This window comes from Gopherus evgoodei, chromosome 4, assembly GCF_007399415.2.
Source record: "Gopherus evgoodei ecotype Sinaloan lineage chromosome 4, rGopEvg1_v1.p, whole genome shotgun sequence".
Taxonomy (NCBI): Eukaryota; Metazoa; Chordata; order Testudines; family Testudinidae; genus Gopherus; species Gopherus evgoodei.
Window position 1 is genome coordinate 80,034,101 of NC_044325.1, and position 12,739 is coordinate 80,046,839.

Consider the following 12,739-nt stretch of genomic DNA (forward strand, 5'->3'; position numbering starts at 1 on the left):
TGGTAGATAAAGAAATTGATTTAGCTTTCATGCTCATTATAATAATTCAAACTCTGACCCTGGCTATTCATTGTGCTGGGGAAAAGAATTGTAATCAGTGTGCTGAGAGAAATTGCCTGCATCCTTCCTCCCAAAACCAGACAGGTTCCCCCTCAGTTTTAATCTATCAACTTGCACTAAAAATTGTTCTTTGGCAAAATCCCTTGTAATGGGGGTCTACAAATGCCATACTGAGCTTGGACAGGGGAGAGGGAGAAGAAGAAAACCTCACCTGTTTACAAGCTAGCAGCTTGATTACACCCCCCCCCCCACAGCTGCCAGAGCTGCCAGTCATGAAGACAGACATCCACGATTGCAACCACTGGGGAAGAAGGGCAGCTATAAAGGAGGGAGTACAGAGAACGAAGGGGAAACAGAAAGATCTGGAACAGCAAAGGAGAGACAGCTCTGCCCCAGGCTGCCTCTCAGAAAGTAACCAAGAGACTGAAGGAGGCTGCAAGCTCTAAATTAAAGGACTGCTAGCCTTAATTAGATGTGAAGGTTCAGGTATTGACCTGATGGCAGTGTAGATTACCAGGCTTGAGCTGGGTCCCAGGCTCTAGGACCCTGCAATGTGGAAGAATCCCAGAGCTTGGGCTGCAGCCTAAGCCCAGAGGCCTACAATACAATTAAACAGCCCTATAGCCTGAGCCCTGGGACCCTGACTCAGCTGGTATGGGCTAGCTGTGGGTGTCCATCCGCAGTATAAACATACCCTCTGAGATCATTCTTAACATTGGTAATGGGGAAATCTCAAAAAATCAACAGGTATTCTTAGGATGAACACAGTACATTTCAGATCTTTAGCTAAATTATGCAAACCTCTTGTTTCTATATGTTTGGGTTGGAAGTCAAACTTTTCCTAGACTTTTTTATTGTCAATCTGGCCATAAAAGTTGATGTGAGGATAGCTTTTCTAGCCCTATTTTGGCACATGCACTAATAGTTCCCACCATAACAAGAAAGTGGAGAATTACACAAAACTAAAACTAACATGATTGGGCTTAGGTTCATTTTGAATTTTGGAAAAGAGTTTGGGTTAGTTCTTATTTTGTCTGAAGTGGATTTCCAGTGTGCTGCAGGGTGATTGCAATAGGTACTTTAGCGATACTTTAGATAATAGAATCACATCCCTACTTATCAGAAAAGACATTTTGGAAAAGAGAACAACAAAAGTGGGGGGAAAAGATCAGTCAAGCTCAGGTTGATCAAAGATCTCACAAAGAGGAATGGGGAATGATAATAAACCATTGAATGCAGCTCTGAAAGGAAACAGAAGCACAGAAAACTGGAAGATACCATCAGGGAATAAATCAGGATCATGCATTCATAAACATGAACAGGGCTGCCCAGAGGATTCAGGGGGCCTAGGGCAAAGCAATTTTGGGGGCCCCTTCCTTAAAAAAAAGTTGTAATACTATAGAATACTGTATTCTCGTGGGCGCCCCTGGAGCCCCGGGCAAATTGCCCCACTTGCATCCCCCCTCTGGGTGACCCTGAACATGATGTTCTTTACACACAGAGTCATGTTGTTATCCCTAGGTCCCATATAGCTGAACTAGAACCTATAGGAACCTACGTAGAGCTTGGATCAGGAAACAGACCCTTGGACTGGATGAGCCCAAGGAGGTTCAGGCTCAGGGATGAGTTGGCCTAAACCATAAACCTGATGTGATGGTGGTGTTGCAACTTAAATGTCATCCTGTGACCTGCCTAGCAAACCACATAAGCAAGCAGCCCATTCTTTTTGCCACATGGATGGGCTTCCACCTTGGTCAAACTTGTCCGTAAGGACTGACTTTTCCTACCACTCTTACTCAAGATATAAGTTATTGAATTTCAGTCTTCTTTTGTCTAGCAGCTTCCTCATGTGGCCAGTCTTCTCACCAGGCATTCCCAGAGGGCTCACAGAGCTCAGGGCTCAGCTAGGGTAACATTGCTTCTGAACTCAAACCAGTAATAGTAGGGTTTAATTTATGCTCTGGATAGGCTCAAGCAGGACCCTGTTTTCAAAGCCAGCCCTAGGAGCAACTGATACTTGCTGGGGATAACTAGAATGTATCTTGTCACTCATCTGTTCTGGAAGGGTTATGGGGAATGATTTAATTCTAGACAGCTTCGGTCTAAGTGGGATATTTCTTCCCATTTTCCACACACTGTATTCAGGACACAAGGAAAAAAAAGTCTGCTGAACAATAATTCATGTGGCAAGGAAGAAATAATTCAGAGGTGGATGTGAACTGTGAGAAAAAATAATGATGTTACTGTATGTACCATGGTGCCATACCTGGAGTAATACAGGGCTTGATCAATGATAACTCATGTAGAGGGTGGATGTGGGATAATGAAGAGCCAGTATAGGGGTCTCTGAGAAAATAATGATATCTTACCCTATGGTCCATGCCTCCCTGCCCAGCAGGTGTATTTGCAGCGATTGATGAGTGCTCTGGCTTAGGCAGTTTGCAATATTTTAGAGTGCTAGGCTATGTACAAGTGACTTTTGTTGCTGCCGACAGCTTCATTACAGCCGGCCCATCCTTCACTTACTGCAGACCTTCTTCCAGCTAGCAGAAGATGAATGAGTGAATGGCCGAGACCCTATATGTTTGCAATATTATCCTCTCCATTATTGTTCCCTGGCCTGCTATTGTTTATGAATTCTATTGCTGTCCCTTGAAGCTGTAGATCAAACAGCCAGAAGCACCATTAGTGCCTTTATCTGTATGTCATCCCCTTACTGCATGTGGTCCGAAAGATGAACTAGTAGAAAGGGGAGAAGTGGTGTGACTGAGGCTGCCTTTAACATAGCTTAGATATGGAATTCCCCATGGCACTAATTTGCCAGAATGCTGCTGGGACTGCTGTTGTCACAAGCTTACATTCTCCTAGCTATGTCCTGCCACACAGAACTGAGTTCAGTCTGTGTCTAGAGCTGGGTGGGGCCTTTCCTGTGTGTGTGCTGCAGAAGGCTTGAGAGCCTATCGCAGCAAGAACAGGGTAAGAAAATCCAGGCTTGTGGAAAGGATGAGCTCACTGAGACCCCAGCACATCAGGTGGCACCCCAAAAGGGGGGTTCAACCCATCACAGTGGGAGACCCCAGTTCAAATCCTCTCTCCCCCTCAGGCAGAGGAAGGAATTATGCTTTGGCTTACCACATCTCAGAAGAGTGCTCTAACCACTGGGCTACAAATTATAAGGTGGGCATCCCCAGCTGCTCTCTGTGGAGTGAGGCAGGCACCTAACTCACTCCCATAAGAAACTACTTAGGTACCTAAGCTACCAGACTCCAGGACACAGGTTCCCATTCACGGATTATTATGCAGAGATAAGTGTCTAAAGTCCAGGCTGCTGGGAAGTGCAGGATTTAACACGCACCCCTGTTGTTGACATCTCCCACTGACTGGCTTATGCAGACCTCTGCCCAGGGCCGGTGCAAGGATATTTTGCGCCCTAGGCGAAACTTCCATCTTGCGCCCCCGCTCTCCCCCCAAAAATCACATACATTATACGCAATACACGGTCACAGAGTAACATGTTATAATTTAGAATTTATGTTTCCATGCTTTAAGTTTAGCCAATTTAGAAACAACTTCCTCCAAGTCAATGCTGTAAGCAATGTCATGTTCTATTGACAAGGTAGATAGCCCAACAAGTCTTTGTTGCAACATTGATGTTCGCATATATGTTTTTATCAACTTGAGCTTCGAGAAGCTTCGCTCACCACGGGCCACAGAAACTGGGAGAGTCAAGAGGATGCGAAGAGCAATAACTGTGTTAGGGACAATATCTGTCAGCTTATTTTCCCATATGAAGTTCAATACATCTTGCGGTGATGAACTCCTTTGGACTCGTCTTGCAATAGCTTGCAATTCACTACACAAGTCAAAGGCATCAATATGTTTGGATTCACCATGTTGCAAAGCTTTCTCCAGATTCAAGCAATGTTCCATAATTTGCTTTGGTGTTTTATTTTGCAAACTGTAAACATCATATATGAAGCCAAATACTGAACTAATTTGCTGCATCAATGTGAATCTTTCTTCAACCGAATGTATTGCAGTGTCAATAACTGCAAAGTAAAAGTTCACTTTGAATTTTTCTTTCGGATCATAAATAGGTTTGTCATCTGCTTCATATGTGAACTGCTTCCTCTTCTTTCTAATACGGATTGGATCTGGTTCAAAAAGTGCAGGTACATCCAACTCCTCCGCAAGTTCACCTGCATCTACCAATGTTTTCTCAAAGGCTGTGTCACTTCTGCGGCCCACAAGAAACTTCTTGGTTTCTTCAAGTTGATTAATGGCATCACATATATCAAATTCTTTTGCCTGAAGTTGTTTGCTAGTTATGTTGATCTCAAACAATATGTCATACCACAAAACAAGAGAAACAAGAAACTTGAAACTAGAAATGGCTTTTGTAAGAGCCTTAGCATCAACTCGTGATGTATTGCCAGATGATCCTGTCAGAGTATTGTCTTCATAGATGTCTACCAGAGCATCACAGATGTCACCAATGAAAGCAGGATGGAAAAGTTCCCCCCCAAGAAGACCTAAGACATGATGGCTGGATATATAAACAGACACCTGTTCCTCACAGGCACTACCTCATAACATGCCAATTTTGCTCAGGACAGAACATCATAGAGGAATACTATGCATTCAGTGGTCTCTACACTGGCCAAGCAACAGCATGACAACTAACCTAACCTGTCCATCCAACTTTTTTGACTGCTTCTTGGGCACTGGTGAGGGGTAGCGGTGCCAGACTGAGCCCGGTGATGGGTGCACTACAAATCTACAAACTGAAGCAAGATGCTGGGCCTAGAGTCCTGCTGAGACTGCTGTCCTGCACCAAGTGGAGCACAGCCTCCATGAGGAGAGAACTCAAACAAATATCACGCTCCTTCTGCATGATTCCCCCAAGCACTTCTTCAGGCAGCTGCTATGGCAAAACACAGCAGCAAGGCTTAAAACTCAGACAGGGCCACCCAGAGGACTCAGGGGGCCTTGGGCAAACCAAAATCGGGGGCCCCTTCCATAAAACATCTGCAATACTATAGTAACATGTATTAGGAAATGTAAAAAATAACTAGTGAAATACATTCAAAAATTAATTTGTAATAATTTGAAAATAAACTAAATACATTATTTAAAAACATTAAAAGCTGTAATGGTCTGTATACATTTGCAATTACATAATGGGCAGTTGCTGGGTGATTATGATAGTTGGTACCAATGGGCTGTCATTGCCTGGGGGTGGTGCTGTTGTTGCCCACGGCTGGGTGGGGAGCTGGGCTCTGGGTTCAGGGGTGTCCAGCTCACAGGGGCTGGGCTCAGGGATGTGGGGAGATAGGGTCAGGGGGGTGTCCAGCTCAGAGGGGCTGGGCTCAGAGCTGGGGGTCAGGGCTGTTGGGGGGATGGGGTCAGGGGGTTTCCAGCTCAGAGGGACTGGGCTCGGAGCTGGGAGTCAGGGCTGGGGGGGGGATGGGGTCGAGGAAGTTTCCAGCTCAGAGGGACTGGACTCGGAGCTGGGGGTAAGGGCTGTGGGGGGATGAGGTCGAGGGGGTTTCCAGCTCAGAAGGACTAGGCTTGGAGCTGGTGGTCAGGGCTGTGGGGGGGGATGGGGTCAGGGGGGTGCCTGGGGGCACTGGGGCAGTTCAGCTCTGCAGGCTGCTGTTCTCTCCAGCCGTCCAGGCACAAGGGGAGCAGGAGCAGGGACCAGCCAAGGACCAAGGGGGCAGGAGCACAGGCACCTGAGGCCAACCTGTGGGGAGGCACTTGCTTACCTTGCCCAATGCATGAGCGTTGGGGTCCTCTTCCTCTGCTCCACCAGACCACTGCTGAGGCTATTTTCTTCTCCATGCCCCTCGCTGGGGCTGACGTGGAGGCTGAGCCAGGGGGCAGCCGCGGCTTTCCTCCAGAAGCGAAGCCCTGGTGTTGCACCGCTGTCAGGGCCCCTGCCACGTGGCCTAAGCAGAGCTACGCAGCTGTGCCCAGCCCTTGGCGCCTCCGCCGGCAACGAGAAAAATGGCACAGGCTGGAGCCCCTGCTCTGGGAGGGAGAGGGATTCTGAGCCTCTGCCTGCAGCTCAGGGATTCCCCTGGGTCAGCGCAGCCATCAGCCCAAACCTCTGGACTGCCGCCGTGGTGCGCTGACCCCGGGGGCGCCCTGGGCTGCCGACTACAGCGGCGGCGCCCTGACCCCAGGGGCGCTCCGGGCTGCTGGGCTGCCGCCTCGGCTCCCTGACCCCGGGGGTGCCCCGGGCTGCCGCGGCAGCGCGCTGAACCCGGGGGCACCCTGGGCTGCCAGGCTGCCGTGGCGGCTCCCTGACCATGGGCGCCCTGGGCTGCCAGGCTACCGCGACGGCGCCCTGACCCCGGGGGCGCCCTGGGCTGCCGGGCTGCCACAGTGGCTCCCTGACCCGGGGGCGCCACGGGCTGCCGGGCTGCCACGCTGGCGCCCTGACCCTTGGGGCGCCCCGGGCTGCTGGGCTGCCATGGCAGCGCACTGACCCCGGGGGCGCCCTAGGCTGCAGGCAGCTGCTGCCGCCGGCAGCTCAGACTACCTCTCCAGCAGCAGCTGCTGCAACCATTTAAAAAAAATTGGGGGGGGCGCCGCTTTTTGGCGCCCTCAAATCTTGGCACCCTAGGCAACCGCCTAGTTCGCCTAAATGGTTGCACCTGCCCTGCCTCTGCTTAGCATATTGGCTTTTGTGGATAGAATTTTAAGGGGCTTATCAGCTCTCATTTATAGTATAGGGAGTCTAGGTGCCTAACTCAGGCTTTGTGGATCACAGTGTTCTTCCTGTGATTTTCTAGGTGCCTAAAAGTGAGGTGCTGCAATGCTCAGTGTTGCAACAACTAAGTCCCTTTGTGTGTCCAGGTCTCAGTGAACAGGAAGTGAGATGGGAATGGATACATAAAATCCCATCTTCTCATGGGGAGTCCTGGCTGACCTTAACCAATGTCACATTGGAAACCAAATGGAAGAAATCAGAAAGCAAAAAAGTTTAAAACCCAACTTGTTTAAGAGCCATTAAGACCCACTTTTTCCACTCCTCAAATTCTCAAGGACAGGTGTATGGATTCTATTGGTGACGTACACTTAATTACTGTTACTAGCCTATTTAAATGACTCATTCATCTAAAACCATTATATCATTATTTATTGTATTGTTATCTTTTATTGTAATCCTGCTCTGGGGACCTCACAGAACTAATGTGAGGACTCTGATCTTGCAAGGATCAGTTCCGAGTCCCGAGTTAAATTATTCATCCAATTACCAAAACACCACCACCAAAAAACAAACAACAAACCCCACCTCCACAAAAAACAACCAAAAAACCAAGTTGCTATACATAAAACATTAAACCCATGATCATGAAGAACTCTGAGTGTATATTATCATCTGGGTAAATATTTTGTCTCACGTTTCAGAATCGTTCAAATTAATACACTAAAAGTGGATGCAAGAGTAAACAGCAAATGACATTGATTATAGCTTCTGTGGCTGCTTGTCTGCATAGCATTGACTAAAGCTCTCAAAATCTTGTGATCATACAATCTGGGCACGGTGCTTAGCTGTCACCAGTGCTGAGAATACATTTTTGCACCTAAATTGGTTTCACATTGTTTAAGGTTTCAGTGCAAACCTGAAATATACTGTAGTTCAGCAAAGATCATGGAAGAGTTAGGCAGGCCTGGTACCCTTTTACTACTACCATTCCCACTACACTTCCATCCTTCTTCTGATCTGAGACCCATTCTGTACCTGGTCCAATCTTCTAGCTACCTCAGCTCTCCAGATGACTTTGAAGGAGGGGAGCTAGCTGGCCTCCTTTCTTCTCCCTCAGCAGGAGTACTGTGTCCAATCCTGGACACCACTCTTTAGGAAAGATGTGGATAAATTGGAGGGAGTCCTGAGGAGAGCAACAAAAATGATAAAAGGGTTAGAAAACATGACTTATGAGGAAAGGTTAAAAAAAACCTGTTTAGAATTGAGAAAAGAAGATGGAGGTCAGACCTGATAATTGTCTTCAAATATGTTAAGGGCTATTATAAAGAGGATGATGATGAATTGTTCTCCATGTCCACTGAAGGCAAGACAAGGAGCAAGGGGCTTTATCTGCAGCAAGGGAGATTTAGGTCAGAGGAAAAACTTCCTAACTATAAGTGTAGTTAAGTTCTGGACCAGGCTTCCAGAGAGGTTGTGGAATCCCCATCAGTGGAGGTTTTTAAAAACAGATTGGACAACACCTGTCAGGGATTGTCTAGCTTTACTTGGTCATGCCACAGCACAGAGGGCTGGACTTGATGACCTCTTGAAGTCCCTTCTAGCCCTATCTTTCTATGATTTCATGATTCTGTGATAGTCTGTTCTGTGTGTAGGTTTTCATACATGTAGACACAGCCACAGCCTTGTTTATGGACACAATACATGATAGTTACATAGGTGTATGGCATAAGGGTGCTAGTGGTGAAATGTGCCTGACAGCTATTCACTGAGCCTTGTTACTAAATAAAATTGCACATGAGAAGAGCTTGCACAGCACAGGCTGGAGAATCAGTGGCTAGTGAAACCTCTGCCAACCCTGAATTATGCACATGGGCAATAAAGACATATGCATTATTAGAGCCACAACAGCTTCTACTCTGGATTGCGCTCTAAGTCAGGCTAAATTTCGTCGTTCCAAAATAAAATAGGAAAGGTCTTTAGAATCTTATCAGATAGAAACTTATCTTGAAATTACCAATTGTCTTTCTTCTCTGAAACAGATTAAAATAACAGTGGAATCAGACAAGTAGTACAGGTCAGGGTGGACAATCAGATAAACATGAGCTCTCATTGTGACATTCTGACTAAAAGGGCTAATGCAATCTTGGATGCATAAACTGGAAAATCTCAAATAGGAGTTGAGGTTATTTTACCTCTGTATTTGGCACTGGCGCAACTGCTGCTCAGTTGTGGTGTCCATAATTCATGAAGGATGTGGATATAGTAGAGAGGATTCAGAAAAGAGCCACTAGAACAAGTAAAAGATTAGAAAACCTGTCTTATAGTGACAGACTGAAGGAGCCAAATCTGTTTAGCTTCACAAAGAAAAGGTTAAGGGATGACATGGGAAACAAATATTTGATAATAGGCTCTTCAGGCTAGCAGATGAAAATATAATACAGTCCAATGACTGGAAGATGAAGCTAGACAACTTCAGATTGAAAATATGGTGTAAAATTTTAACAGTAATGGTAATTAGCCATTAGAACAATTAACTAAGGGTGATGGTGGATTCTCAATCACTAACAGCTTTTAAATAAAAAATTGGAGGGAGGGTGTTGTGGGTTTTTTTTCCTGAAAGCTATGCTCTAGGAAATATTTTGGCCTGTGTCTGGCCTTGGAATCTATTAATCTTGAATAAACGCAATGAAAGTGTGACTTCCTGGTAGCTGCAAAAGCGCCTGACTGATACTGAGAATTCCTAGGTTCTATTTTAGACTGGCTTCTGGAATCACTGTGAGAGCTTATATAAATTACAGTATGGCCTAATGTAAGGAGTGCCAAGCTCCAGCATCTCTCAGTGTCAGGCACTGCAGGTCTTGCATGCTGATCCAAAGAGCTCTCAAGAGTTAAACAGTCCCAACCTACCATCCAGTGACCTGCTAACGGCTGCTCGAATAGCAGCTGAACTCTAACAAAGGACTCCAGCCTGGGTTCTGAAGTGTGGAATCTTGAGAGTCTGGATCAGTCCCCAGTCTCTATTTAATCCAAGCACAGGAACAGGAAGTTGTCCATGCAGCTGGGTTTTCCCTGCTCAGGAGTGCTTCCCCTGCAATACCTGCTCCTGATTTCCTGCTAACCTGATCCTACCTGACTCTTGGCACTTGGTTTGCCCTCTGGTCTGTCTCAGATTCTGATCTCTGGATATCTGACCTGGCTGGACTCTTGCTCTGACCACAGGGTCAGACCACATCCTGCTTATGACACCCATTCAAGTGAACAGGAGTTACTAATAGACAGAATCTCTCAGAATCAGGCCCTTAACCTGTCCGTGCCTCACTAATTACTCATAGACTCATAGACTCTAGGACTGGAAGGGACCTTGAGAGGTCATTGAGTCCAGTCCCCTGTCCTCATGGCAGGACCAAATACTGTCTAGACCATCCCTAATAGACATTTATCTAACCTACTCTTAAATATCTCCAGAGATGGAGATTCCACAACTTCCCTAGGCAATCTATTCCAGTGTTTAACTACCCTGACAGTTAGGAACTTTTTCCTAACGTCCAATCTAAATCTCCCTTGCTGCAGTTTAAGCCCATTGCTTCTTGTTCTATCATTGGAGGCTAAGGTGAACAAGTTTTCTCCCTCCTCCTGATGACACCCTTTTAGATACCTGAAAACTGCTATCATGTCCCCTCTCAGTCTTCTCTTTTCCAAACTAAACAAACCCAATTCCTTCAGCCTTCCTTCATAGGTCATGTTCTCAAGACCTTTAATCATTCTCGTTGCTCTTCTCTGGACCCTCTCCAGTTTCTCCACATCTTTCTTGAAATGCAGTGCCCAGAACTGGACACAATACTCCAGTTGAGGCCTAACCAGCGCAGAGTAAAGCGGAAGAATGACTTCTTGTGTCTTGTTTACAACACACCTGTTAATGCATCCCAGAATCACATTTGCTTTTTTTGCAACAGTATCACACTGTTGACTCATATTAAGCTTGTGGTCCACTATGACCCCTAGATCTCTTTCTGCCATACTCCTTCCTAGATAGTCTCCTCCCATTCTGTATGTGTGAAACTGATTGTTCCTTCCTAAGTGGAGCACTTTGCATTTATCTTTATTGAACTTCATCCTGTTTACCTCAGACCATTTCTCCTATTTGTCCAGATCGTTTTGAATTTTGACCCTGTCCTCCAAAGCAGTTGCAATCCCTCCCAGTTTGGTATAGTCCGCAAACTTAATAAGCGTACTTGGCATAGATGCTTATCCAACTTTTTAAGTGCTTAGAGATCTTTTATGAAAAATGTAATATAAAAGTTTAAAGTATTATTTTTATATATACCCATCTCTCTCTATCTCTCTAAAGTATGGTACTTTTTTTGAACAACAAGAAAAAGCTCAGAATGTTTTTAGACCAAATTTGAAACAATTCCTTATAAAATTAAAACCAAATCACTTTTTCCACACAGTTTTGCTTAAAAGCAAATTAATTTAATTGAACATGGACAGTGCTATTTTGCAAAAATACTGCAGCCATAGGTAATTTGTTTTGGAAAATACTTTAGTAGCCCATTTCAATTTCAATGAGATTACTTACAAGAAAATTAAATACATTTTCTGTTAAATGTAATAATGAATTCCATTGTCTGCATTGCTCAAGCAGAACTGCAATATAATTGTGCTTAATACCATTAAATATAGGCTCTATTAAAGTAATAATACAGTCTATTGTTTACATTATTCAGGCAGAACTACAATACAGTTAAGGTCTTGTATCTAAGTCAGTCATGAACACATGCAGCTTATTACATCTTCATTCATCCTCAAGGCTCTTCTGGCTATTTTATCCTGTTTGTCCTCATTTTAGAAAAATCCTGTCAACATGAGCTGCTCACTGGCCTGTATGAAATTAATTTAGTGATTTTAGTCCAGTTATGAGCCCACATCACTCAAATCACTTGCTGCCAAACTACCATCCTAATTGCCCCCCTTGTTGGCAGCCTCAAAAGAGAAACCATAGACTGAGTTGGTGAAGGAAACTGAATTCTTCTCTCAGAGCTACTGAATTCTTCCCTCTCATCTACTTCCACCTGAATCCCAAATATCAGGCACAACATGGAACAAAGAGTTGCAGTGATGGACGCAAGAGACTATAACAGAGCCAGAAGCAAAACAATGTCTTTAGCATCAATCGAGTTGTTACTAAAATAGGAATATTAACTCTGAGCCATTTTTCTAAGGTACTTTGAGATCCTCCAATGAAAGAAACCATTTAATATGATTGCAAAGTATTATTTTTTATTATTTAAAATACTTTGGTAATTCCCAATGCCTTATAAGAGAAGTTGGGGGAAGTACTGAACATGGTAAGTAAGTGGGGGCTTCTTGAAAATATGAGACTTCCAAAATTTTGCCAGACTTGTGTTTTAGACACAAATGAACAACTGCCCATAAGGCGACCATGTCTGGGGTGCCCTCCTATGGCAGGCTGCAACATGACTGATGCACCAGCCTCAGTCTCTCCTTCCTTCTACCCGTAAAAGGAACATAGTCTCCTGGGCTTGGAGTCCTACCTCTGCTGCTGGGATCTACTCTCTGGCATCAACTCTCTTGTTCTGGGCTCAGTTTTTCCTAACCAGGCTCATTCTTCCCCTTCTTCTGCAGGCCTCTGCTTTTACTTGGCAGGGGTTTTCCAGCTCTGGCCAGCCCTCACCATCAACCTTTTGCTCTTTCCAATACCAGCTCTGATCTGCTGGTCCTATATCTTACTGGGTCTCACCTTTCCTCCTCAGGCAGCTCTTACTTGCCCTTCTTTGATTCTCTCAGTCTACTGCCAGGAAGCTCTCACCTGCCTCTTTTCTGACTGACTTGGACTCCCTGGATCTCTGACTCACCCACGCTCCTTCCCCCGAGGGCTCTGATGCCCTCTCTGATGCCTAATTGTGGGGGTCAACTAACCAGTACAGGTGCACAGACCTC